This window comes from Nycticebus coucang, chromosome 11 (assembly GCF_027406575.1).
Source record: "Nycticebus coucang isolate mNycCou1 chromosome 11, mNycCou1.pri, whole genome shotgun sequence".
NCBI classification, from domain to species: domain Eukaryota; kingdom Metazoa; phylum Chordata; class Mammalia; order Primates; family Lorisidae; genus Nycticebus; species Nycticebus coucang.
Window position 1 is genome coordinate 10,473,752 of NC_069790.1, and position 8,830 is coordinate 10,482,581.

The 8,830-nt window shown below is 46.3% G+C and overlaps 1 pseudogene; it reads left to right on the forward strand.

Annotated features, from left to right (window-relative positions):
- Positions 1-4,331: 4,331 nt before the first annotated feature.
- LOC128598828 (actin, cytoplasmic 2-like) lies at positions 4,332-5,535 on the forward strand (annotated as a pseudogene).
- Positions 5,536-8,830: the final 3,295 nt, after the last annotated feature.

Here is an 8,830-nt window from a genome sequence, read left to right on the forward strand (position 1 = left end):
GAACTGCAAAAATAAAACAATAAATAAATAAAAAGAGTTGAGCCTGCTGTTGCGGTCACTAACTCAGAGCACAGCCAAGCTCACGGGGACTGCAAGGACCGAGCCACGGAGTGACCTCTGCCTTCGCAGGAGCAGCATCCGGCTGTCTCTTGAGGTCAGGAGACAGGTAGGCCCATCTCTCCCTGAATGTGCCAAGCCTTCTCCCCTCTGGCCTGTCCCTCCTCGCCTGTGTGGGCATGGGCAGGCGACAGTGTCCCCAGGCCCCTCCAGTTCTGGTCTTTGACAGAGCGGGGATACCCGGGAATCAAACTTAAGTGCATCTGAGAGACCACCTGGTTAGGTCATCAGAAGCATGGCCCTCTTTTATAGATGCTTAATTAGAACAGAGGCCGGTTTGTCACTGAGAAGGAACTTCCTTGGGAGATTTGAAGAGCAGGCTGGGGACTTGCGCCCTTCGTCCACCCGGCGGGCGAGCTCAGTGCACATAGTGCGGCGCGCGACCGGCAGGGGGCGGCAGAGGCCGGACCACGGCGCTGGGGACGCGCACAGAAGGCGCCGTGGGTCCAGGGTGCTGCGCCGCGTGTTTGGTCTGTTCCGGTGCTGGGTCCAGGGACAGACAGCCTGTGTGAACTCTGCTCTGATTGCGCGTGCGCGCACCTTCCTGCGGCGTCTCCCTGCTCCCTGTACCCTGCCACAGCCACAGCTAGCGCCTGGAACGCGGCTGGGAGATGCTCCTTATGTGTTCAATAAATAAAGAAACCAATAGATCGCAGTGGAAATGAGAACACAGTGTGATGTGATGGAGAAGTTCAGGTTGAGGGTATCTGAAGGCACTCATCCTACCCCGCTCTGTGGCCCCGAGAACAAACAAAACCTCTTTGAGCTGGCAATCAGGGCCCCTCCGATCTTGCGCTGGCGTCCCAGGGGCTCCTTCACTCCTCCACCCTCAGACATCTGCAGGGTCCTGTTGTTGGAGCGAGGAGGGAGCCCCTGCCTGGAAAGGGCAGGCATGAACCATGAACTCAGATGACCAGAACAGTGGAGGTGGCGCCAGGCATGGTCCCCAAATAAGGGACTACACACGTCCTGAGGTCAAAGCTGAGAAACTCTGGAATTGCCGCTGCTTATTTCTAACTATCTCAGCGACCTTCAGGGTGATCTTTTTTTTTCACGTGGAAACAGGCTCCAAGCAGGCAAGTGGCCTGTGGGGTGAGAGGAGAGCAGCCTCAGCTGCTGGCCCTCCCTGCGCATTTCCATTTGCAGCAATTTTCTTAGGGAGTATTCACTAGAGATGCCCATGGGATCTGGGACAGTCCTCCAGGGACCTTTCATCTCCCTCCCCCGGCCAGGAGAAGGAAGGGGCTGGGAGCTCAACCCCACAGGCAGGATGTGGGGAACTGGGAGAAGCACCGAGCTGTGATATTGTGATGTGTGCGCTTCTTTAGTAATGCATTAAACAAAACCAGATCCAGCAGAATGTCTACCAAGCACTATAATTTTAATGTACTTGTGAAAATAAACCATATTTCAGAGTACCTGACACAACTGCAATGGGATGCAGACTTATTTGTGATTTCTCTTGGTGACAAAGTCACAGGTGCAGCTCACAGGACTGTAGTGTGAGCAGTGGGCAAGCATTAAGGGAATAAGCACTCTGACCTTCCCTGCCCACCTATTGGGCTGCAACCAGTTGGAAACACAGAAGTCAGTTTGATAGAAAGTGTGTGTGTGTGTGTGTGTGTGTGTGTGTGTGTGTGAATTTTGCAACTGTGAAAGTGCACCAGAAACTCCAGGGCTTGGGCTCCAGACACAGCTGGATTACTTCACACCAAACACACCCTTCATGTGTGACTTTAGATATGCAGAACAGACACATCAGGGATGGGGGGGACAGGGCAAAGAGCCAGGCTTCCTGACCTTTAGAAGGAAGGACTGGTGGTTTCTGACCTCTGGAGTGCAGGGGAAGAGCAGGGGTGCCACTTGCCCAGGACATCTGGAAGGGACAGGGTCTGGGTCCTCATGTCCATCCCTGTTTCTTATATCACAGTCGGTCATAACAGACGAGGCCTCTCTCCCAATACTGTAGCTCCATAAAGAGCCAGCTCCTGGGGCTCAGGCCCAGGCATGAGGGAAGAGAGCTGAGAACAGTTTCTGTATATTCAGCAGCTTCCTGTCCTCCCAACCTGCAGACTTCACCCTGAAGCTCTGGTCCTCAGGGGGGCTGGGCCTTCGGGAGAACCAGCAGTGCCAAGAGCTCTTCTAAAAGCCACTACTTCACGCCTCCATCCTTAGAGGGCTCTGAGTGGACACAAGCAGGGCATTCCTGAGACAATGGGGCCACCTGTCCCCTCAACAAAAACTCTCCCATGTTTACTTCCCATCTCACATTATGCCTGTGACGGTTAATTTTATGTATCAACGTGCTAGGCCATTTCACCCAGATGTTTGGTCAAATGCCAGTCTAGATATTGCTGTGAAGGAATTTTTTATGATTAACATTTAAATCAGCAGACTTTAGGTAAACAGATGACTCTTCACAATGTGAAGGGGTATCATCCCACTATGTAAAGGGTATTAAGAGAAAACACTGAGGTCCCCCATGGAAGGGGGGATTTTGCCTTCAGACTGCCTTTGGACTCAAAACTCAAAACTGCAACATCAAATCTTCAGCCTGCTGGCCCGGCCTGCAGATTTCAGACTTGCCATTCTTTCCAGTCATGCAAGCCAATTCCTCTATCCACAGACAAAAATGATAGATAGATAAATAGATACAGAGATATCGATAAACACAGATATGGATAGATTTATACATCCTATTGGTTCTGCTTCTGGGAAGAACTCTATTTAGTGCAGATTTGGGTACCGTACCCAAACAGAATCTTAAGGATGGCCTTTCTGAATTGTTTCTTGGGTTTCTGTAATCTGACTAGCTTTAAAGTCACTCAAGTCTATTCCTAGTACTAAACAGAGTACAGACAGCCCACGGTGTGATGTGACAGTACAAACATGCAAAATATCACTAATTGGATACTCATAATTAAAAATTTATAAGAGACAAGAATCAGGTAATTGTGTGTGTGATACCTTCAGACACTTTTGTCAAACTAACCAGTACAATGAAATGAATTGATTCTTACCCATGCCACTGGACAAAGCAGGGAAAGAAAAGAATAAATTCAGGAAATCAGATTTCTAGCTCAAGCTCTGCATAAATGACTTGAAAGCTCCTTTTCCTTCCCTGAAAGAGATTCTTATTTCCTGTAGCTCCAGAGCGGGGGGTTGCTGAAAACCAAGACCAGAATCACACCCTGCCAGTCGCTGAATTACAATACAAGCTGAGTTCCCAGCCTTGCAGGGTATTTACTGTTAAAGTGAGGACATGATTGGAAAGAAAAAGGATCCTGAAACTTGGTGTGGGGGCATGTGAGAAGTCCCTAATGAAGCCGGGATTATTGTCCCCTAAATTCTAATAAGTGTTCTTTGCCACCAAGCAGCTTCTCCACCCTCATCTGAGAAAATAAATCCTGACGTTTTGGAGGAAACTGTCATGGCCTCCCCAGAGGCAGGTGCCATACAAGATAATACTTCTCCTCCTCAGGACCTGCCCCCAGCTCCCCTCTTTCTTCTAGACCTGAAAGTCCCAGCAGGCCTCTAAAAGTGAAGCATACAATATAACCCACAGGGCCCTACTACACTCCAAAAGAACTACATGCATTCTCTAGTTTATATAGACAGAAACCTTTGGAATGTGTGTAGAAATTATTATTTTCCCTCTTACAATTGTGTCTTCTCCCCCCAAAAGGTGTGTAGAAATTATTAATGGAAAAAAAGACTGGGTAAAAAAATTTTTTTTGAGATAGAGTCTCATTATTTTGCCCCAGGCTAAAGTGCGTGGCATCCCTAGCTCACAGCAACCAACTCCTGGGTCAAGTGATTCTTTTGCCTCAGCCTCCCAAGTAGCCGGGGAACAGGCACCTGCCACAAGGCCTGGCTCGTTTTTCTATTTTTAGTAGAGATGAGGGTCTTGCTCTTGCTCAGACTGATCTGGAACTCCTGAGCTCAAGGGATCTTCCCACCTCAGCCTGGGTCTCCCAGAGTGCTAGGATTACAGCCATAAGCCACAGCACCCAGCTCTGTAAAAATATTTATAAAGGTTTATCTTGAGCTGAATAGGTGTGACTGTTGGCCAGGGGAGCCATGCCCAAGAAGCCTTGAGTAAATCGTTTCAAAGTAATTGTGTAACAGTTTGGTTTTATACATTTAAGGGAGATAGGTATAGTAGATAAAATCATAAATCAATACATGGGCGATAGACCGCCGAGACCGCGTCCACCCCGCCAGCACAGAAGCCTCGCCCTCACGGTTCTGCCGCCGGTCCACACCCGCCACTCAGCTTGCCAGGGATGACGACATTGCTGCGCTGGTGGTTGACAATGGCTCCGGCATGTGCAAGGCCAGTGTCACGGGGATGATGCGCCCCCGGGCCGTCTTCCTTCCTCGGGTGCCCGCAGCACCAGGGCGTGATGGTGGGCCTGGGCCAGAAGGACTCATACGTGGGCAATGAGGCCCAGAGCAAGAGAGTCATCCTGACCCTGAAGTACCCCATAGAGCACGGCATCGTCACCAACTGGGACCACACTTTCTACAACGAGCTGTGCGTGACCCCCCAGAAGCACCCTGTGCTGCTGACTGAGGCCCCCCTGAACCCCAAGGCCAACTGTGAGAAGATGAGGCAGATCATGTTGGAGACCTTCAACACTCCAGCAAGGTATGTGGCCATCCAGGCTGGTCCCTGTGTACCTCTGGCCATACCACTGGCATGGTGATGGACTCTGGTGATGGGGTCACCCACACTGTGCCATCTATAGGGGTATACCCTCCCCATCCCCTCTTATGTCTGGACCTGGCTGGCTGGGACCTGAAAGACTACCTCATGAAGATCCTCACAGAGTGTGGCTACAGCTTCACCACCACCGCCAGTGGGAAATTGTGCATGACATCCGGGGGAAGCTGTGTTAGGTCGCCCTGGACCTTGAGCAGGAGATGGCCACAGCAGCCTCCAGCTCCTCCCTGGAGAAGAGCTACCAGCTGCCCAATGGCCAGGTGATCACCATCAGAAATCACCATCTGATCACCATCAGAGGCTCTGTTCCAGCCTTCCTTCCTGGGCATGGAATCCTGTGGCATCCATGAAATGACCTTCAACTCCATTACGAAGTGTGATGTGGACATCCACAAGGACCTGTATGCCAACACAGTGCTTTCTGGTGGCACCACCATGTACCCTGGCATTGCCAACAGAATGCAGAAGGAGATCACGCCCTGGCTCCCAGCACAATGAAGATCAAGATCATTGGTCCCCCTGAGAGCAAGTACTCCGTGTGGACCGGAGGCTCCACCCTGGCCTCGCTGTCCATCTTCCAACAGATGTGGATCAGCAAGCAGGAGTATGACGGGTCTGGCTCCTCCATCGTCCACCACAAATGCTTCTAGGCCAACTGTTAGTTGTGTTGCACCCTTTCTTGACAAAACCTAACTTGCACAAAAAACAAGATGAAATAGGCATGGCTTTATTTTTTGTTTGTTTTGTTCTTTTTTTGGCTCGACTCAGGATTTAAAAACTGGAATGGTGAAGGAAACAGCAGTTGGAGCGAACATCCCCAAAGTTCTACAATGTGGCTGAGGACTTTGATTGTATATTGCTTTTTTCTTTTAATAGTCATTCCAAATGTTGTGAGATGCATTGTTACAGGAAGTCCCTTCCCCTCCCAAAAGCTGCCCACTTCTGTTTAAGGAGAATGGCCCAGTCCTCCCAGTCCACACAGGGGAGGTGACAGCATTGCTTTTGTGTAAATTACATAATGCAAAATTTTTTTAATCTTTGCCTTAATACTTTTTTATTTTGTTTTATTTTGAATGATCGGTCATTATGAACTCCTTTTTGTCCCCCAACTTGAGATGTATGAAGGCTTTTGGTCTCCCTGGGCGTGGGTGGAGGTGTGGAGGCAGCCAGGGCTTCCCTGTACACTGACTTGAGAACAGTTCAATAGAAATACACACCTTAAAAAAAAAGTACATGGGAGATATACTTGGTCCAGCCCAAAAAGGCAGGACATCTCAAACGGGGGGCTTAAAGGTTATAGGTAGGTTTAGAGAATCTTTGATTTATAATAGCTTAAAGAAATAAAGCTTTGTCTAAAGGCCTAAAATGTTCTAAGCTAAAGAAGATCCCCTGTTAGATCCCATGGTAGAGCCTGGTGCCCCCACCGCTGCCGTTACTACTGTCCCCCCCCTCAACAACCCCTGTCTCCTCACTTCCCTGCAGCTGCCACCACTGCCTCCTGTGTCACTGTCACCTCGGGACTGACTATATGATTAGGCCATAATCTTCAATGAGTAAACACATTCCTTTCTGTGATGTTCTTGGTGACACATTCATGGAGTTTCTGAAGGTCAGTGGGGATTACTGCCAGGCACAGCACAACCTCTATGCAAACAAGCAACCTGTAGAAATTCATTGGCTCCACCAAGAAGCCCCACAGAAGTGTTGAGCTGAAATCTGCCGAGCATTTTACAAGAGTTCTGACCTGGATGGGTCCACCTCAGTGCACTTCCTTACTGTTTCCTCAGTATTACTGGATTGAAGAGCTGCTGCTTCTTGTTAGGAGGGTCATTTCATTTATCATTACTTCCAACTTCATCCTCTAAGCACAGAGAATTTCAAGAGGAGGATATTGAAGTAGACTTCAGTTTCTTTGCATCATTTCTGTATTCAATCTTTTTAATTCTTTCATAACCTATTGAATGTTTTTTTTTTAACTAAATTATCATGGCTCAAATGAACTGCCCAGCTCCTGTAGAAGTCACATACAAGAACATGAGATTTCTTATTACACATAATCCAACCAATACAACCTTAAACAAATGTATGGCATGACTTAAGAAGTATGGAGTTATCACAATAGTAAGAGTGGGTAAAGCAACTTATGACAGTACTCTTGTGGAGAAAGAAGGCATCCGTGTTCTCAACTGGCCTTTTGATGATGGTGCACCACTGTCTAACCAGATTGTTGATGATGGGTTAAGTCTTGTAAAACTCAAGTTTTGTGAGGAACCTTGTTGTTGTAGTGCCATTCATTGTGTTGCAGGCCTTGGGAGAGCTCCAGTGCTTGTTGGAGCCAATGGGTTATTTGCCTGCTTACTTCATGTTTATGTATCCCACATTTATACCAGTATACATCAGGTTTGCATAACCATTGATTTTTTTTTTCTTTTGGATGGATTTTTACCAAGTGTTAGAGTGATCTTTAATATCTTCCTATAAATGTCATTTTGTGCTGTTATTTAAAAACCTCCATTTTGAAAATCTGCATTGTACAGAAGTACATATCTTTACTGTCTTCAGAACAAAAAAGGCTTACAGTTCATTTAATGTTTGCACTCTGAGGTGCAATTTAAAAGGGGGGGGTGCCTGAATACAGAATGGGAGGGGCTGTGAAATATTTTTAGCAAAATGTTGTCTTTCTCTTGTGTAGAACATGTAGAAATAAAACTTTAATTTAGTAAATTTTTTTAAAAGTAGAGATGCTTTTTTAATTGTAGCTAAAACAATTCTTAATCATAAAATTTCTTAAATTCTGGTAATTTTCCCCCATACTTATCAGAAATTGTTTGCCAACTTATTTTTGTTTGAAGTGTGATTTTTTTTTCCTTCTCTTCCCAACCTCTTGCAAAAAAATAGTGGGTTTCTGCTAATGAATTGAGCAGACATCTAATATTTTATATATGCCTTTTGAGCAGGGAGGAATATTTGGATACTTGATAATTTGTTTTATTATGTAATTGATAAAATGGTGATGTGTATTAATGTTAGTTCAACCATATATTTATACTTTCTGGGAGTGTGTGGTTATAGTTCTGTAGGAGAAATAATTTGTCAGTGTTCACCAGCTTGAAAACTTAGTGCGAGAGCTTAAATATCTAAATAAATAATGAAATACCTTTATCTAATAAATAAATAAGTCTGTTAATCAGGGACAAGCCACAATAGAAAGACTCAAATGATCTGTTAAGCAAGCTGATGGCCTGTAGGTGTGATTTAGCTGCTGCCTTGCATGACCTTAGACCTGTTAATAATTTAGTGTGTCATTGTCACAAAGAGCCTGTTTTGTCAGCCTTGTTGCATACAAAGTCTAAAAGGGAGACGGTATAGTGTATAGTGAGATATGTCCAATCTCCCTTCCTTCATGATTAGAAACTCAGTTTTAGGGTTTATGGGAGTCCCCATAGCCAAGAGGGGGTCTATTCAGTCAGCAGGGTGAGCTTAGGCTTTTATTTTTAGTTTACAAAAACGACATTAAAGGTCTAGGATACTGATGGAAGAAACAGAAAGTTGGGTCATGCTGAATTTACTGCTATGGGCTCACTAAGCAGAGATTTTGGATTAAATGTTGCAGCTCAGAGCTCCATCTGGCTGATTAGCTAGAACACAGACCAGAAGGTGGCCCCCTATAAATTAACTCAAAATAGCAGACCTGCCTTGGCTTCCAGTAGAAAAAGGATTTGAAGTCTTATGGAGACTGGAATGTTCGAGGGGGCTTATCTTGTCATTTAAGATCTGTTCATTTCTTCTCCCACTCCACAAGAGTGTCTGCACATCCATTGTCTTACTCCAATGCCCAGGCAGCACCAATGACCATCTACAATCCGTGAAAAAAAAAGAAAGAAAACAGGAGAAGGGTACTTTCCTGTCCAGTGCCTTATCAAGGTGAGCTATGAGGATCTGACTAATAATCCATGCCTGGTCTATGCTCAAGTCAGTGCCAGGACT